Source organism: Gallinula chloropus (assembly GCF_964237585.1).
Source record: "Gallinula chloropus genome assembly, chromosome: 21".
Classification (NCBI taxonomy): Eukaryota; Metazoa; Chordata; class Aves; order Gruiformes; family Rallidae; genus Gallinula; species Gallinula chloropus.
Window position 1 is genome coordinate 6100255 of NC_140106.1, and position 20478 is coordinate 6120732.

The following is a 20478-nucleotide window of genomic DNA, read 5'->3' on the forward strand; positions in this document are numbered from 1 at the left end:
AAGTAATAAATGCACTGAACCTCATTTGAGCTTTGCCCTGAAGGCGGGATGTGTAGTTCTTCTGTTGTATATACATGACGTGAGCTGAAATCACTGTCAGCTCAATGAAGTTTTGTGTTGTAGGAAAATGCTTGCTCATTTAGAATGATGCTCGAGTCACTTGCATGTTCTGTACGGAGCTGGGATTAGAAAGTCTGTGTTTCATGTCCTGGTTCCTGTGAGTTTCCTTCACGTGGCTCTTGCAGATCTGTCCAGCTGTGTAAATGTACATAATGGGTTAGGCCAACCATTCTTCCCCTTCCAGCCCACAATCACTTCAGCTGTGAAGCATGGCATTAAATCTATTTTGTCGTGTAAAAAGAAAGAAAAATAAGGTTAATAGCTTTAAAATCTCCTCTCGATTTAGAAATGTTTTTTTTTTTCATCTCCTGAGTTCCACAGACTAAATACCAACCACATTTCAGCTTAAACTTTGGAAAATGTTTGTGAGGCAAGTAAATACCTACGTCAACTGCACTTAACCACTTACTGGGAAAACCAGTATGATTGTGTAGTATGATTACTGTACTTTGAGCTTCCTGAAAAATCTCTTTTCTTGTTCAACATTTTACACAGGGTTTTCTTCCTTTTCCTGTGAAACTGTTCTGTTTACTCCTGGACATTAGACTGTCAGAGCAGATGTGTCCCAGCTTGAGAATTTTCCCTGTTTGCACCCACAGGAGGATTGGGTGACATCAGGGTGCCACACTTGTAGGTCAGGGAAAGATGGAAAGTTTGGGAAAGACCTACTCTATATGTGAGTACATAGAGAGTTGCCCAAGCTGTTGTGTTTGGAGTCATTAAGAGCAGACAGACAGACAGTGTGTTTGCATTGCCTACTGCAGATGTTCCAGTGTATCAGCTTCCAATTGTGATGAGATTTTACATCTGATTTAACATTTAATTTATGTGAGAAATCCCTGGAAAAGTGGTTATTGTTTCAAAAACATGCAACCTCCTGCCTTTGCTGACTCATGCAGTGGATAGTGTGTCTGGGAGTAGGAGGGTGTCCTGGCATCTATTAGGCAATCGAGGGAAAGGGTACTGTGAATATACTTCACTGCCAGTGTGTGGATTATTACCATTTCTTGTAGAAGGAAGGACATCAACAGACTCCCTCAGATATTTTAGGGGATTAACTGACATTATGGGTAGCAGGTCCCACCCCTGTGTTTTGTCTTTAGGTTCACGTCTCTTCCACAGCTTTTTTGTTAAAAAGCACTTCTTTAGGGCATTGCTACAGCTTTCTGCTTTCCATTTTCCTACTTTGATCCTTTCCTTTAGCCATAAGGAAGCCCCTCCTCTCCTTTCTCTGTACCCTGTCCACGTCCCCACCTCCTCAGACATTCCCTGCAGCTCTCCCTGTTCACTCCCATTCTGCACTGCACCCTGCCAAATTGACGGCACCTCTTTTACAAGCATTGCAGGAGGCATGGCTTTGATCCAGGTATGGGCTGTAGTGTTATTGATTAGAGCAATTGCCTTGGCAACTAAAAAACTTCACTTAAGTGAGCTTGCTTATTATGTACTGGTTTTATTTCAGCTTTTCAAAGCTTCAGCTGTTCATCATGAGTTAATAAGACACACATTAGTTTTACTTTTTTATTTTACCATGAGCATTTGCAGAGCAGCTTTCAATTACAGAAGTGATGTGTGATTATACTTTGAATTTCTTAAGAGTTTCCCCTCACTTCTTCCTCCTTCCTTCACTCCCAGTAAATAACAGGCACCACCTCATCTTGCTTTCAGGAAGGACTCTTGCAGTGGCTTCACAAGTTACACTTGCAAGCAGACTGACAGTAACAAAGCACAGCCTTGTGTTCCACAGATGAGAAATGTGAGGTGAAATGGCCTTAGTGTAAAGCACCACCCAAGTGGGACTGACCCCGCATTTTGAGTGGAGTCACTTGGTGCCTTGAGGGTCACTGCTCAGGAGGACTTCTGTTGAGATGTTGGTTGGTATAATGTCTGGGGTTTAGAGCTAGGAGACAGAAGCTGCTTTTGCACTCCCTGCCACTGTACATGTTGGTTCATGTGAGTAAGATTTTTAAGGTGATGGACTGGTAGCTGAACTCTCCTGGTTCTCCTCTGTGGTTCAGACACCATCCAGCTGGTGCTTGCAGCTGCTTTGCATTGGGACAAAAGATGTTGGGTGTACAGAGCAGAACCCCATATTTGAAGCTTTGGCATTCTGGTTGCTAAATGAGGTGAAGACGTGATGATAAATGTTTGTCAGTGGGGAGAAGTGTGTATTTTCAATTGGAAGATCTTACTGCTTATTACTGACTTGAATGACATTTTCCACAAAGGCTGTTGAAATCAATGCATAAAGGAGGGAAGGAGAAAGCTAGCTAAATTGCATTACAGAACACAATCTACATCACAACAGGAATACATTAATTATAGAATAAAATTAGCAACCTTCTGCTAACAGAATAATGAATATTTGTAAAGGTTTATTGTATTAAAAAAAGAATAAAGAAAGGAGAAGCCCTAATTGTGTGTGTTAATTCACAACCTCATCACTATTGTAAAAACCCTAAATGTGAACAAAGCAATAATCTCCCTTGTATTCTTGGAAACCAACACAAACGCTGGTTATCCGTTGCTATTATTTTAGCAGATCCCATCTTAATTACAGTGAGAAACACAGAGAATAAAAGAGCCATTTCAGATTAGACAAAACTTCCCTAAGCCTCTTAACGTTAGTTCTTTCTGGGGCTTGTTTTGTTCTTTGCTGTCCTGCTCACCTTCATGTGAGAGTGAAGATACTGTTGGGGGTGTCAGTACTCAGCAGCACCTCACATCTCAGCTGGCTTCATGGGGTTATCATGTAGCAAGAAGGTTTCTCCAACTCATAAGTATTGTTTGAGTCTAAAGCACATTATTATTACTTTCTTTTTATTTTTTTTTAGTGGTAGTATGTAGTTGTTAGTGCAGATAAAGTATTTATCTACTTCATTATTTATTTATATATCTTATTTATTTATTTATCTAATATATCTAATACCTATAAAGTATTTATCTATTTTTTTTTAGGAAAAAAGGTAGTTGTTTCCTTGTCTGATGAGCTGTAGTCAGCATGCCTCTCCAAATGGCTGCCTGGTGCTCTGTCCTTACTCGAATATTTAACATTATAACCATGCTACCAACCTGGCAGAAACCATAACGGTGTTTTCTTTGTCTTTTGGTGTTAGCAAACTGTTAATTTATGGTAAATGAGGGTTGCCAGTCCCCAGTCCAGCCTGTTGCAGACCCTGTTATGTGGTAATGCTGTACTGATGACAAAATAAGCTGCTGTGAGTTCCCTGTCCCTTTGCCTGTCTAAGGCACTTGTCACTGCCTTGGGAAGGCACAATGCAAAGGTCCAGGTGTGAGTGCTGCTCACTTCTGCCTGCTAACGCAGCAGGGCTGGATCTCAACACTAAGCAGGACATTCCTGCCACTCCAGTTCTTGACTTAGAGATGAACCGGTTCGTTCTGCCCATCTGAAGGAGCTGTGTTCCTTCACCCAGACAGACGCTGCCATAATCCTCATAGCACTGGGCTGCCTGCCAGTACATCTTTAAAGTGTATTGCTCCCGACTTGTGTGTTCATCTTACTTGTAACATGATTGATCTCAGTCATTGGGCCAGAAATGCCCTTCCAAATTGTCACTGCTTAAGGGCACCGCTCAGGGAAAATACAGACACAAATCATCCCCCAAAATAAAAAGGTCAAGTAGTATTGAATTAGTTCATTTAGAACTCTGTGGAATTAGCAGTGTACTCTTAAATTGCTTCTTGATTGAGGACTTTTGCCTCATTAATCCTAAACAACCTATGAACACCGTTAAAGTCTAACAGAATAATGAGTGAGACTTCAGAGACCGCGCAGACGTACCGGGAGGCAAGGGGCTGTTTGTGATAGGAAATGCACAAGCAGCAGCAGAGTGTCTGCAGCGCAGCAAGCCCTCTGCTGTCCTGAATAAGACCGTCCATCCCCCTACTTTTGCCTTGATAAAGACTCAGTTCTGAGAAGCAGGGGAGTGGAAACAGGGAGTGTTAGTGCAGACGTGGCTCTGCGTGGCTTTGGGAGCAGTCTGACCAATGCAAGCCCAGGTGGATAGGCCCAGGGATTTCCTCCAAAGGCAAATGAGTAGGATGCTGTATGCCTTCCTCTCCTGGCATTCACACTGTAGTTTCTCGTCTAGTTTCCTCCTGGCTTCTTGCATTTGCTCCAGTGGATGTATCTTCAACACCACCACAGTCTTCTGGCATTCACTGCCATTAGTTATTTTAGTTGTCTTTGTTTCTCATCCCCTCTTCCTCCCTCCAAAAAGTAAACTTGTTTAGTTTTGCTGCTTTTCCATCCTTGCTGATGGCTGTGTACTGAGCTCTCTCACTGGACAGAGGACTCTAGGTAAAGGTACAGATGTTGCAGGTGTTGGCCAGTTTGGAATTGCTGCCAGCTTAGTATCCTGGTGTTATTTGATGTATCCATCCTCTCCCATCCCCTTCAGTCCCCTTACCTTCCTCATCTCTGTCAAAGAAGAGAGCTCTGCAGTGGGTGGTTGAGATGTCACCAGCTCAGCCAAAATCACTCCTAGCCTTGCATGTAGAAAGAGCAAATCACCTGTGTGATGATGTTGCTCTAATCTTTCTCTTTCCTCACCCATCTTCCTAGATGCTGTTTGTGCCTCTGACCCAGAGCTACGTGTGTAAACGAGACTGTAAACCCTTCAGCTCTGGGAGCAGGGCTTTTTTAAAACTGCTCTGTAAAATACCTCAGAAAATTTCTAGTGCTGTTATGAATAATAATGAGGATAACGAGGCAATATCCCTTGTTAGTGATAAAACAAAAAATAAAATCCTGGAAGTGTTGGGGAGGATGGAGGGAGTTACTAGCTGGAGCACTCACCAGCTTGTCAAGGAGCCAAGGAAGGGCACTGGCTTATTCCCTTGGTTTCCCACCTTCCCCTTTCCATGGCATCAGCACCTGAGTGGATTGCTTCCCTGTGTATCTTCACAGGTAACACCCCCTCCGATTGTGGTTTTTTTTTTTGTTGTTGTTGTTATTTTATTTTATTAATGTCAAAAGACATTTTCAGCCCTGTGGGGGACAGGCAGCATTACTGTCTGGTCTCATGGTGAGTTATTAATTTAGCCCAAAATTTCAATTTCAGATAGCCTGAGGTTAGTCTCCTGCATTGGCAGCCCCTCATCATTCCAGTAGTGTCCCTAGTAATAACCTTTGCCTGCCTCATTACCTTTTTGCATGCATAATAGCACCGTGCACCCTGGGATTAAAATAAGCACGCATAGAAGTGGTGCATGGTTGTCTAGGATATTTCATAATGGTTTCTTCACCTGTTCAGAAAAATGAGAGGCTGTTCAGCATGTAACTTATTCTTCAAGGAGTATCGGGGGGGAGAGGAAATGCACTTTGGAAAGACCAACATCCATATTTTTTTGTACACATCTGTAATCTCTGTAAACTGTATTGTGGGGTTTTAATGAGGCTGCTATTTGCAAAGATCTTTCTCCAAGTGTATTAGATGGCAGAGACTATTTAAAAAAAGGAAAGAAAAAAAAGTAATTAGTGAAGGACAAAATGCAAGGAAAAAAACTCACAGCACCTTTTCCTAAGTCAAATTTTAATTGAATTTGTATGCAGCAAAACTGTTCAGTTCTTTTTCCTCATAAATGTTAAGTACAGAGGTTTCACCACTCCATTACAGCCTCATAAATTAGTTTGATCATAACACAACCTTTAAACAACAACAATTGCTTCCTCAAAAAGTTGGTAAACTGAGCCTGAGATTAATGTACTTTCTCTTCCCTTGCAATTTACTATTATTGACGCTTTCATAAAACCAGGATCTCTGTGGTTGTTTCCTCCCCAGTCCCAGTTCCTTCAATCCAACACTTCTGTAGATGGCTGTGGTAAGCAGAAGATTGTGATAATGAGTAGTAACTAATTGCTAGACATGAGCAAGCTTCTAAGCAGGAAAACCAAATGTTTCCAGGTAATGAGAGGGGAAAATATATCTGTATTTTTATGAAATGGGGATAAGGAAATTGAGGGTCCTACTTTCAAAACTGCTCATCACCCACAAGTGGTATGACATTTCTCAAAAGACCTCTGCTTCTAATTAGCACCTTCAAAAAGTCAGATAATTTCCCAAGACTTGCACATCCCAGCAGCTTCTGTTACTCACAAGAGTGATAATATTCCCTTGTGTATTTTGCAGTGGCCCTCGTGGAGGTAGATGGGGATGCTGTGTTTTTGTGGTGCGCAACTCTTGGAGTGTGAGGGAAAGTGATGTTTGCCTACAGGGGGAGGTGACTGTGGTTTGAAGGTCTCTGTCCAGTAAAGGGAGTTACAGCAGTCCAGATGTGAAGGATGTTTGTGTGGGAAAGGGAATGCTGGACGGAAAGGCAAAATGGGAGGTTCTGTTTTCACTTGTTTGAAGGGAGCGTGACCACTCCGGCTGCATCACCAGTGAGGAGGGAAGAGCGAGCACTCGCAGCTCAGAGGATGCATCAGAGCTCCGAAAGATAATGCCTGACTGGGCAGGGAAATAGAGATAGCAGGAGGAGGGAAGTGATGGTGTGAGTGTTTAATGAAAATGCTGCCTTTTGTAGTGGGCTTCTCTTTCTAGGATATCTCTGTCTGCACTGGGGAAATATTATAGCCTGGCGTATAAAAGATAGGGAAGGACAGTGCAAGGAAATGACTATTCCAAGTATCATAGATTTGCAAATTGATTTGATCTTCATATTCCCAGGTCTGTAACTACAGTATAAAACTGTCCTTCTCCTCCCTCTGTGGGAGTCAGATAGTTTATGTAATGTATACCCATCTTTATGTGCTGTTTTATAGAATCATGATTTTTCCATTCATATTTTATTTAAACGATAATTTCCATTTAATATTTTTACTACATTACAAGAAGCATGATATAAAATGACATTTTCATTTTTACTTTTACATTCAATAATGGGTGCCCTCACTTTTCTAGGGACAGACCCCAATCTTTATGCAAATATTGTTCAGGAATAGTAAAGACAACAGTGAAGACAGAACCAGCAACAGCCTTGAAATACGCACCAAGGAGAAATATGTCTAGGTAGCATGGTGTCTTATTCCATCATAGATTTTCAAATGTTATCTTCACCTTAGTCCATTATCAGAGAAGCTGAAGTTGTTTCCTTAAAGGTATCAAAGGATGGTCATGCTGAGCAGCATCAGGCATCTTCTACCTGTCTGTAGAAAAAGTCTTGAGGAGTTTCAGTGGTCTTGGCTATCAGTGTGTTGATCTCCTTTTCAGTTTGAAAAGAGCAGCTACTCTGCTCCTCCTTGCAGAGTATAACAAATAGGAGAATTGGTTATCTGCTGAGTCACTTCATATGGCTTCATCTTTAGGAAGTCATATGGCTGGAGTCAAAGCCAAAGAAACTGTGAGGACAAGGTTCTGGGGAACAGTGGTGCCCCTGAACTCATGCTGCCTTAGCTTTTATAAATTTTTGGTTGCTTGGTTTTGGTTTGGATTTTTCTTTGACTGTGGGTGCAAGTGTCATGTGTATGGGCACTGGAAATTCTGGAATAGAGTTTATGTGCACCAGAGAAAAGGGAGCTGAGCAACACTGCACAGAGCAGGTACCTGCAGGGCTTTGGACAGACAAGTATGGTCAGCAGAGGAAGCTGAAGAGCTGGCAGGGAAGGTAGTAATGCCCAATAATTTAGGTGTCTCTGTCTGCAGCCCTTCAGCAGCTTTTGCCATTCTCCCAGCTCAGAATTTTTAAGTCCAGTCTTGCAACCTCCGGCAGTGGTACATGGAAGTCTCTGAATGTATTACCGAGCTGGAAATCATGGAAAAATCATAGGATCCTACGTAGTCTTGAATTGGAAGGGTCCCATAAGGATCATTGAGTCCAATTCCAGAAATCCACTTAAGTATCTCTGGTTTTCTGGTATTACTTACTTAGAGTTTACCCCGATGTAGGCATCTGCATTGGAAACTTGCATAATCCATCATCAGTACTCAGCGCTTTAAAGCGGATGCGCATCGTGTTTTATAGAAAGATTTGGTTTCACTACATTCATTACGTTCAGAACTCAACTAGTTGCAAAGACCCCTTTTTCTTCCTACTTTAGAGTACAAATCTAGCTCTAGAAATCACCAGAGGCAGCTTGGTGGCACAGGGAATAGTGGCTTTAACGCTACCAAAGATGCTCTTTGTGATGGTGGAGATGCTCCCAGCTCTGTCTGCTGCTTTCCCTGGTTTGCTGGGAAGTGATGAATAATCAAATGGGTCATTTCTGCTCAATTGCTGTAATTTATCGTCCCGCTGAATCCAGATTTTCTGAATGTTAATGAAAAAAATACCTATCACACCAGCTCCTGCCATTCTATTTTATGACCTTATTAAATCTTACACTTCCTTATCATGTGGTGACAATTACTGGAGTATAGGACAGAACTCCTTCTCTGCATCAACCCTGGCATGTACACTTTCTCTTGTCACCAGTGCAGGCTGAATGATTTAGACCAAATGAGCAGTCCTGAGAGATATTTTTACACCCCTGACAGGATTGTATAACAAGAGAAAGGCCATTAACAAATACAAAGGAATAAGCAGAAGGGAGAAGGCAGGTGAGGAATGGAGAAGTAAATCTTTAAATCTGTCACTTCATAATAAAATAACCTTCATGTTAAGATTTAATGAGCTGGTTATCCCACTAAAGAGGGAGGAAAATACTGTCATCCTGCATATCCTGGGGATTCTTGGGCCAAGATGTGACTGCTTACCAAGGCAAGACTGGAGGGGTGGGGGGTGTGTGTGTGTGTGTGTGTACACGTATATACCCAGTGGATGGTCTCGCTCCTTATTAGTGTGATGTTTCTGCCTCTCAAATCAACCCAGTGCAGGAATATCTGTGTCTGCAGGCAGAAGAAAACTTAGGCTCTCTCTGCAGCGGTGTGGCAAGGCTGAATTACTTCAGTAAATGACAGGGGGTTATTTTTATATACTCCCAGAAAGGCAACATTACTTTTTTTTCCATCCTGAGAATTTCTTTGCTCTTGCATTGATTTCAGTGGTTACTCTCAGCTCCCCTTCTCATTAATTCTGTGGAAAAATTATTCTCCTAGCAGGCATGATTAAGAACTAAGAGCCCTCTTTCACAGCAAAGTATGCTTTTTACTACTAGATGATTCAAAACAAAACACTTTCAATATTTCTGGTATGAGGAACTGATTTAAAAGGCTGGCTTTAAACCTTATTTTGAGTTCTGGATTTATCACAAGTTGTTTTAAAATAGTTATTAGTATGTAAAAGAGCCACGCTAACAGTGTGGTTTGCCTGTTGTAATACATAACTTGCTGCCCTGAGAGAGGCAGTTGTGTGGTCCTAGCCTATAAATGCAATCACAAAGCACTGTCGTAGCCATAGTGGGTTTTGAGCTGCCTTTGTCTTCTCACAGGAACAGTGCATCGTGTTTACAGCATGCCTGGCGTAGCAGTGTTGGGAAATAACAACTGTTTAATCATATTGCAGATACAGATCCAACCCCTGAGGTGCTAGCCACTGTGTTAGAAAGATTGTCCATGCTCTGAAGAGTTAAAATCCTGTGAGATTGTATTTATTTTTTTGCCTTTTGGAAGGTAGTGGAGCTGGAAGCGTTGCTGTATGCAGCTTAGAGAAATCCAAAGACCCCAAAACCTGATGCGACACAGGAGATGTCACACACAAGTGCACCCAGCTGCCCATTTTCTTTTCCGTCAGGTTTTACTACCTTTAGCAAGGTCGTTGTCCTTTCCTAGGCAAGCAGGGTAATACTGTTCCCCAGGGGAATGAGACATTGCACAGTTTGGCGCTTTGCAGCCACCAGTGAAGAATTGTATTCAGTAAAGTCATCTCAGCGATCCTCCCCTGCAGAAAACAGCAGAGAAAGCAGCAGTTCAAAGCGCTCCTGATGTGCCATCTCATCCACTCTCTAGGTCCCTCCTCTTTGATCTGCAAGAGATACTACATGGTGTTCTTTGAAGCGGGGTGGGGAGCCCGTGGAGCAGGAGTGCTGGTTGCTTTATGTTATCAATCACGTGTTTGGAAATCAAGGACAGGAGTCAGAGCGCTCGCTGCAGCAGAGTTCGTGCTTTACTGTGTCGTACTGTGGGAAGACAGAGTATCCTGATCAAATGCTACCCAATAATGAGGAGTATTTCCAGCATGGCTTTTGGTGCTGGAGTAGGACTTGCCCGTGTGATAGTGGGGGGGATGCATCTTTTATACAACCCATCTTGTTTTTCTACCGCTTGTGAGAGCTTCTCCCGCACCAGAAACACACAGCCAAGTTACTTGAGGGCAGATAGTTTTGATTCCACATTAATTGTGGTGTTGATTGTAGTGATTCTTAGCCAGTGAATCCTTTCTGACAGGACTTTCCAACCCTCTGACAGCTCTCCTGGGTTTCTGGAAGGGGATAGCACTTCCAACTGTGTTACCAAACTTTTAATTAAAATGGATAAAAGTCTATAGTAATATTTTCTTTCCTTCCTGTTGAGCGAAGAAACGTAGAGTTACAGATGCTTCAAGCGTGGGAAATGCTAGGGTGTCAAATCCCCAGGTAATTGCAATGGCAAACGTGGGTAATCTCTGCGAAATGCAGATGATCGGACTCACTTAGAGTCATAGAATCCCAGCCTGGCCTGGGCTGGGAGGGACCCCAAGGGTCACAGAGCTTCAACCCCCTGCCACAGGCAGGGACACCAACCTCCAGGCCTGGAGCTACACAAGGTTGCCCAGGGCCCCATCCAACCTGGCCTTGAACACCCCCAGGGACGGGGAATCCACCCCCTCTCTGGGCAGCCCCTTCCAGCCCCTCACCACTCTCTCTGCACAGAACTTCCCTCTGATATCTAAATTAAACCTTCCTTCCTTTAGATTTAAAGCTAAACAACTTTGGGTTTAAAACTAAAACAAATTAGGGTTGTTTGGGATTTTTGACTAGCGAAGCTTTCTGCAGGAAGGACTTGAGGCATTGACCACTACTCGAGGTTGGAATCTGCTAGTGGCTGCTGTTATTTGGTAAATAAAGCTGACAGGGGAAAAAGAGTGAACAAACAAAAACAAAATATGGGGAAATCGCCTTGAAGCTGCAGTAAATATCAGAATACTAACTACATAAAATCAAAGCAATATCTCACAAGCAGAAGGGGGGGGGGGGGGAATGCAAACAGGCACAAAATCCTTAGCAGAGGACAGATTGGGATTTATTCAGTTTAGTTTAAATTAGTCTGTGGTGTTTGTAACCAGGAGTAGTTCTCTCCAGTGTAGCCTCCTGTCACAACAGAAGGGTTTGAGGATTTGAGTAAGCAACCAAATGGCCTTAAAACAAAACAAAAAATAAACACATGCAGGGAGAGAATCCATTTCTCTCCTTATCGTTTCTCTGTCTACCAACCAAAACCACCCCTCCAACTGCATCCTCTGTATAAGCACAGCAACAGCTGCTGGGAACATACTGGGGCAAAATCTTCAGGTCTGTACAGCAGGGCCCTGAGGAAATGTGTCCTCCCTGAAGGACTCTGTGACCTGTTCCAGTGACCAGCCCTCACTGTTGTGGAGTCATTGCTTTGTTACCCCTCATGGGTTCTGTAATTAGACTTTCCAAGTTCAGTGATGACAGAACAGGGTGGGAAATGAGACAACAGTAACGCACTGTACGTGGAGCTGAAGCACGTTAGCACTCCTGAGATGAGCTATCCTACATCCAGTGACCATATGCTGCTTTTACTCCTTATTTTCTTCACAAAAAACCCTTTAGTCTGTAGGAGGGTGTTAAAAATTACAGGAAATGATGCAATTTTGCAGTCAGATTAAACTTCATAATGCTACAAGAACTCAGTTGAGGGTGAATTCTGGGGACTAAACAGCTGCTTTTGGTTTTTGACTCTCAAGGTCTCCTTTAAGTGGTGTCAGTTGTTCAATTATTGCTGGTATATTTAGGCTTGAAGTAGAAGAACAGTCTTTTGAAGTGATGCTGTGCTGAACTCCTTCAGAATTGTTTGAAATCCACTTTACATAATAATTTCTGATACGCTGAACAATAAATAAGCCTTGGTCCTTCCTTGATGTTGAATGTGTTGCCTTAGTTGTTTGCACTTTTGGAGTGGCTGGCCTTCCTGAAGCATCTGCCACCCCTTTGTCAGTACCAGAACCGTGGTGCGACAACATTGACACCCTCCCCCCCAACCCCACTTTGTTCCTGGCTCTCTCTGCAGAAGCAGGTAGCATTTATTTGTTATGCTTTTCTCATAAACAAACGGATGCAGCGAAAGGACAGTAGAGTGGAGCAGTAGTTGGTTCTTTGTGCAGCGTGACAGCTGCTTCAGGGGAGTTGGGGCAGCAGCTCTTACAAGACCAGGTTTCAGACCAATCCCAATAGTTTTGGCTAGGTCCTCTGCTTGTCTTTCTTTAGGTGGATATTCTGTCTAAATCTCATCTGTTAGGCTGTTTCAGAACAAGGAAACTGTGTACAGTGGTTGTATAAATTCCCCACCTGAATTTAAGGGCTATGTGGTTTTGACCAATTGTCCTCAAAGCACGTGTCTGCAGGGTGTTGTAAAACTCCTCCTAAGCCAGGCTATTTGATCTTGGGTGCTGAAGTAACTTTACTAATCAGAATAGATGGTGCTGTTCCAGTATTAAATAACTTCTATTAGTCATTTGCATCACAGTTGAGATCTCCAAGATGTAGTTTTATCTTCCTCCAGCAGTGTCACCCAGCATTCACTATCTGCAAAGACAGATTAAGGCTTTATTATGCTTGAGCTGACATTCTACCTGTGTTCAAAACCGGTATCTACGAACAGTATGTGTTTTAATAAGCCTTAATTCTTAAAAGAATCCCTAAGTATGTATGAGACAATTTTAATTGCATCAGTGAAGATTACCTCCCCAGTCTGGCAAGGGGAAGATGCTGACGCTAATAGTGGGTGGTAGCTGACTGCTTAAGTGAAAGGGAATTTTTCTCAGTGTGGTGACAGTAACATTGAGGCTCTTTGCTGATCTCACTGCTCTTCCAGCAGCTATGGTAAGATGTCTGGGGGGACAGGGGAGTACTTGCAGTTGTGCAATGTCCTAAAGAGCCATTTGAGTTCATGCAAAGGTGTGGGGTGGTAGTGTTTTGGTGTTTGTGTGTGCCAGGAGACACGTGGTGAGGAATGAAATCCCATTATTGAAGTGTGCTACTGATGCCAGTTTGGTTAGAAAGAGGTAGACCTTTAATCCCCAGCGAGATGACACTGTAATATTGGAGGAGGATGACAGGAGGGGAGTTGGGGCTTTACAGTGATAATCCAGTTCTCAAATAATGAGAGTTTGTGAAGGAAGCAAAGCAATTTAATTTGACCACCACGGACAAAGGAGCTGCATTTTACTATGGCAATTTTATAATCAGAGAGGAAACAAAGCAAATTCACTTTATTAATGCAAAATGCCTTTGTGTTCTTGGATGTACTAGATGCTTCTGGTTTGGATGTACCTGCGTGCAGCAGTGCAGAGGCTGTGGGCTGGGAGCTAAGCATATCTGTGGGAACGTGGCACTAAACAGGAGCCCATCACCCTGCTCTGTGTCCAGTGGACACCATCCCTCTTGGTCTGAATAACCTGGCAGCAGCCCCTGCTTACAGTGTAATTTCTAGAGCTGCTGTTCATTAAATCACAATACAATGCACTTCTTACAAGAACATACGTTATTTCTCTGCAAACATAATTAATTGTGAATAATTTCACAACGAATGTCAAAGGCAGTTACCATGATAGCTCTATTTATTATAGAGGGTGGCCATTACATTATGTGGTGCAGGATATCTTGGCTGATAACAACTTAAATGCATGTAATGAAATGTTGGAAGGATGGCTTGATTTATAACAGCTTGTCCTAGCATCTCTTGCTATGTGTGTATTAATAATACATTTTGTAACGTCTCACTGAAGGTGGGTGCCGTAGCCAGGCTCTCATGTTGTCGGGCTGACATATTTGTAGTTGATGCTTGATTTTTTTCAGCCTAGAGAAGAGAAGGCTGTGGGGGGACCTCATTGCAGCCTTCCCATCCCTGAAGGGAGCAGAGAAACAGGAGGGGAATCGGCTTGTTTAAAGGGTAGATAATGGCAGGACAAAGGGGATGGATTAAAGCTGAAGGAAGGAAGATCCCCATCCCTGGGGTGTTCAAGGCCAGGTTGGATGGGGCCCTGGGCAACCTTGTGTAGCTCCAGGCCTGGAGGTTGGTGTCCCTGCCTGTGGCAGGGGGTTGGAGCTCTGTGATCCTTGGGGTCCCTCCCAGCCCAGCCCAGTCTGGGATTCTATGACTCTATGTGTTAATGTGACTCAAAGGGCATGTGGTAATGTGGCACAGCGAGGGGCGATGTATGTACTACACCTAGCAGAAAGCTGCAGATTTTGCCTCACTTTTAGGTCTTTATTTACCTGAAGGTACCATCTGGCTGGGATGGCTGTGGGGAGGATTTCACAGGGGTGAAACCCATGAAATCAGAGGATTCCACCCCTGCACTGGTTTAATCCAGAAGCCCATCGTTCCCCTTCTCCCCACACTGGTGTCCGGGAGGTCAGTGCAGAAGATGCTTGTGCTCACTTGTCAGGTTGCTGAGTTTGGGTGATAGCTGCTTCTAATCAGAGGCTTTCTGATTGCAGGACTGAGAGAGCTATTTGCTGACAGGATATTTCTGTTCTTTTAAGTGGGATCTAAGGTTATGAGCTCATCTGTATGGCGAGGATTAATCAAGACAACGAGTTCTTATCTGGCGTGTCTCACTAAAGGGTATTAAAAATCAAAAGATTACATTTACATGGTAAATGGAACAGAACTCGTGGGTTTGTCTCCAGTGATGGGGGATTTCAAGGTACAACCACTTGTTTAATGGAGCTGTTTGCATTTTAGATGGAACTGTCAGTGTATATACGTACACAGAGAGGTTTTGCATCTTCCAGCTTGTAAAAAAGCAGCGTAATGTATGTTGGTTCTGCAGTGCAAAGGGCAGAGCTGTCCTAGGTCTGGAGCAGGGCTTGGACTTCTTGTAGATACAGAAGTTCAGACAAATAAATCAGGTGCTTTGGAGGAATACCTCAAATCACAATTTAGGCAGAATGTACCTGGTATTCTCTGGGTTGTGGTCCAGATTAGTGTGATATTCCTGATTTGTTTCAATGTTGTCAGTAAAGGGTAACCTTCAGTTCTGCTCCTGTGCCTGTAGATTTTGCATGTTTTCTGCAAAAAGGTGCCCAGTTCACAGTTCTCCAGCATAAAGTCCCATCAAAGACTCACTTCAAGAACCGGTGATGCATCCCAAAGCACTTATATCAGAGCATCTTGTTTTATCACAGAAATTAATGTGCCACTCACAGTAATCTAAGATGTCAGTAAAAGACTCTTTATTCATAAATAACTGATATGCAGCAATTTACCTCTGTACATTTATCTTCAAAAGGCTATAGCCATACAATTTTTGCAAACTCTACATAAAACATCCAAACTGTCCATTATTACTTTTTCAGTACAATATAACACAGCTGTTTGGCATTACCAAATATATATATGTATATATATTTATATATGTACATGTGCTGAAAAAAGAAGCCAGTGCAGCCTTTTCCAAGGAGTCTTTCCCAAGTATTTTACTGTACAACATTCAGAATTTACATTGATAGAACAAGGCACAGAAAGTGTGGTATGAAGCCAAGGCCATGCTTTTTATTTTGTGTTCTGTCTCTTCCCTACTCCTTCAGCTTCATACTAAAGAAAGCATTCAAACCTCTGCTCTTTTTTCAGTTCTAAACACACTGAAACCGTGGGGAGAAGTGGGAGGGGAGGGAGAAGTGCTCAGTCAAATGAGCAAGAACCATTTTCAGAACCTATTCATTGCCAAAATAAAGGAGCAGAAGAGAAAAACAGGTCTCTAGGCAAATACTTGTGGGGTTTTTTTTCCTCTTTTTTAAAAAAAATGTAGTATTAATGTTGTGTTTGATCAGGTTAGACGTTCCCCCTCCCCTTTTCACCAAAAGGCTGGTCAAAAAGTTTTGAAAGTTGTAAACTGCCATGGAAATTTTTCAGTTGGCTCTAGTCATGCAGAACACTGTTTGAAGTCTCACCAGACTGACCAGCATCATGTGTTACCTCATCCAGAATAAGTGCAGGTGTACACTTTGATATCTCTGTACCTCTGGGAGCAGCAGAATCCCAGTGGGCGTGAATCTGATTGATTAGGAGGTGGGAGGAGGCAGCTCCATCTCCCAAGTCACAAATCAGATGATGCCAGGTTGGGGTTCCCAAGTACATCCCAGTTGATTATAGATGCCACATCCCTGAAGAGGCATAGATAGGTGTGTGTGTGCTGCTCAGTGATGCACCAGGGAATGTGTGAGGGCTGGTAATGGTATCTGGCTTTAGACTGGAAGTGGAACGCATGCAAAAGTCTACAGCTCTGTGTAAAACTATTCCTCCCTCCAACTTCAGTGCACAAATGGGGGAAAACTGAATGATTTGCTTGAGAAGGGGTTGTCATGGTTAGTGTTCCAAATTTCCCTATGGGAAATACCAGGTTTTACATTGTTTTAAACTGCAAAAAACAAAGCTTCAGTCAGTTCTCAGTGAGGATTTGTTAGGAAACATTCTCGTCCTCTGTAGCAGACACTTGCTGTTAGATCCATGTCTTCCCCTTCCTGCTGTATCAGAAAAAAGACTTGAACCAGGCTTGGTGCAGAACACCCTTAACTTCATGTTGTGCTACACGTTTCCTTCGGGGATTAGACAATAAGATTTATATACAGAGAGCAGATAACACAGGGGTTTGACATCTTCTCCAATCTGCAGAAGTACATTCTCAACCAAGGTTATCACACCAGGGGCAGACAAACTAAGTAGCTGCTGACAAAACCACGGGTCTACAGTAGGTGAGTGTCTAATCTCATCAGATTACAGCACACTACAATACAGATCAGGGAAGGGTCAGCTAATCTCCCTATCCCATCGCTAAGTTTTCACAAGTGACTTCAGCTCTAGTTACCCTGTGACAGCAAGGCAAGGAGGCTACCCATTGAATCCTGGCTCACCTGGATTCCCTCAGAAAGCACAAACCAACTTAGTCAGTACAATTGAACAGCTTATTTAAAAGCAGCTTTTGCAATAGCTTGAAAATTACAATACACCCCTCCCCACCCACGCCCCAGACAAGAAACACTAGTAGAATCTGTACTATTCACCTCTAATACAAAAAATATAGTGGCAAATTCCTAGACACTTAGTTTATTGTTGGACAGAACAGTGAACATGGATACGGACAGATTTCTCGTTTCCTTGCAGCAGTAAGTAGAACATCAGTTCTGTTTCCTGCACTGTGTTACTATCAAATGATTCTCTAAGTGATTCTGGAGTCTTAGAGCGATTAATTAATTTTTATCCATGTTGGAAAGGAGATTGTTGCTACTGTTTATGCTTGTATTGGCAATGAGAGAAATGAGCTAGACTCTGTGTTACAAGAAAATGATTTGCCATCTTTTAGTGGCATTCTGTGTTTTATTTGTTGCTACAGGTATTGTGTGTTCTGTACCTGATACTTTCAGTTACTCTACTTGCTCAGGAATCCTTTAAGTAATTTTAGCTTAGACACTTTTAACTAGATGATCGTTATATATCCAAGAAAGGATATATGTGCCGTTTTTACATGCAGCTGCAGAAAACCCACCAGCCTCTTCTGAAGCAGGAATAGTGCCAGGGGAGTCATTTTACCAAAAGCACATACCACAAATGAAAACCCCCTAGAAAACACTCTTCAGCAGGTTTAACGTGAAAAAGGTTCTTAGTGAATAACATTAACCATCTCTGCTGCTGTCTAAAAAGTGGGAGATCTTCCTATGTGAAATTCTAATTAGTAAAAGAAAGGCAAGGGCAAATATTCTGGTCACTCAGAAGTTGTTAGGGACTTACTTAGAATTTCGTGTCCTCCACTCGGTAGCCTGCAGCAGTTCCTCACTTGTTTTAGCTTCACTGTATTCATAAGCTGTATTTGTTGTACTGGGCAGTATTACCTGGAATTAATCAGTTACTGAATGCTTCCAAGCTCTCATCTAGCACCATCTTTCATGTGGAAAAATAGGAAGAATGGTCCTTTAGTGTGACGTTAATGCCTGTACACCAAGACCCCTGTTTCTATGATTTATGCTGAATAAGCTTCTCAGCCTGCTGCAAGCTCTGTGCACCCACAGAGGAGCAGGCCAGCTGTTGCTGGAGATAAAAATAATAACAAACCCAGTTCCCTGTATTTTCAGACTTGTGTCGACACCTTTTCATCTAGTACAAAAAGCCCAGTAAAATATTTTGTAGGGTCACAGTGTAGTTTTATGGGACTCGCACTGGTAAGTGAAGTTGGAATTAAAATCTACAGAGCAGGGTTTCCTTTCCTTGTGGCTTAAAGGATTTTAATGTAAACTAGTCAGATTGCAGAAGCGGTGTTGTACAGCTGTAAATTAGCTTTACGATGCTGCAGCCTGGCAGCGCTGCCAAGTGAACCATTCTGGTGACTAAACTGTAACTCATTTTTAAAATGCAACTATTAGTCTTAAATGACTCGTGGCACAGAAATGTCTGGGGAAGGCGCTTGGGAAGATGACAATGTACTGGAGTAGATTCTTTGGTGATGTCAAATCGAAATGGCTGGTTTACCATCTTGGGTTTGGGGCAGGAGATGGAATCTGAAGTGGGTGACATGTTTCTCTCTTTGACTTTCTGGTTTGCAAAGAGACTTTTAAAATTATTTTTCAAAACTCATAATTTATAAAACACAGGAAAGGACTAAATTTTTAATTTCTGCCCTTTAATCCTGCTTCAGATGCTCCTTTACACCTGTGTTTTGGATCAAAAAATATATATATATATCTCTACACACACACGCACAGATTTCCTAAAATGTTTTAAATATAGATGTTAAAAATGTGCTTGCTAATTATGTTCAACATACCTATTTCTAGAACATTTGCATACAAATTCTGAGAGAAGACTGTATTGCAAAGCATCCTTACAGCAGGCTGGGGGGAGCTGGCAGAAGTCAGCTGCTTTCTGCTGTAGAAATAGGAAGCAAACATTTAACATCTACTGGTATTGTTCAGCTGTTTGTTAATAGGAACAAAATCCACGTTGCTGCCTCATTTATATGGGAGCAGACGCATTTTTACTTAAAATCTGGTTTAATTTCTCCATCTCTTGACCTGGACTGTGCATAAAAAAGGGGGGAGAACTGGTGTGAGGAGCTCAAAGTGCTCAGTGCTGTCAGTGCCGCCCTGTGACACTAACACAACACCACAGGAAGGAGCATCTGGAAGCAGGTCTGTGAGTACTCACACATCAGGCAACACACACTGCAGGGAGAAAGGGAACAGAAAACACCTACAGCCTATTTTGCCACTGAAGGGTGGTGTTGTCCAGTTCCTGCCTATCACTACCCATCTTCATCGCAGACAACAAACCGTTTCCTTTTACTGATGACTTTGATGTTATCCCTGTCACCTTGGTCTTTCTTGAGCTGCTCAGTTTTTCCTCACAGTTGTTATTTTCCCTATGCTCAGGATGTTGTAGCTTGCGTAATTTGCATAGTATGTTCAGTTACTGTAATTCTCAGGCGTCCTGCTCTCTCTCGTGGGCGTTTCTGGGGGCTTTATGCCACAGCAAGATCTTAATCCTCTGTGATTGATAATACTGAATGTGGGAACAGGAAGAAATGGAGGAAATGCAGGATGTAGCCTGGTGGAAGGCAGGGTATCAGTCACTCCCTCTCCAAAAACACACAGATCTAGAGGTGATACAGACCTAGAGATAATACAGAGTGACAGGAAGGGTGTTCAAAGTAGAATAAACCGGGGATGGGGGGTCAGCCTAGACAAGAGAGTGAGCAAGACAAAACGTGAGGGAAGCCTGTGAAGGAATGTGTAACATGGACAAGGTGGTTACTCAGCGCTCCTTACTACACGTCCTGGGGGAGCAAGGGTTAGGCAGCAAGTGTTAACCAGAAGGGCAGCTCGGAAAGGAAGGGCTCTGTAAAAAACCCCAACAGAAGATTGTGGCACTTGCAGGCTCACAGCCTGGCACTGGTTCAAACCCTTTCCCAAAGGGAGACAGGTAGATAAGTAGTATTGTGGGATTTATGGTCCTCTTAGAAAATACAAGAGCATCAAAATGATAAAAGGTTTGAGAAAGTGAAGGATCTTGAGCCAGAGTCACAAAAGCAAGGTCAATAACCAAGAACCTGTGCTAGCAAACAGCGAGAAAAACCAGGATACTGAACCAAAGGAACCAAACACCACTCTGGAGAGCAGCATGGAATGAACCCCTGCCTCCAGCCCCAAGCTCACCCAGTTCTTTTCTGGCACTGTAAGAACACTGA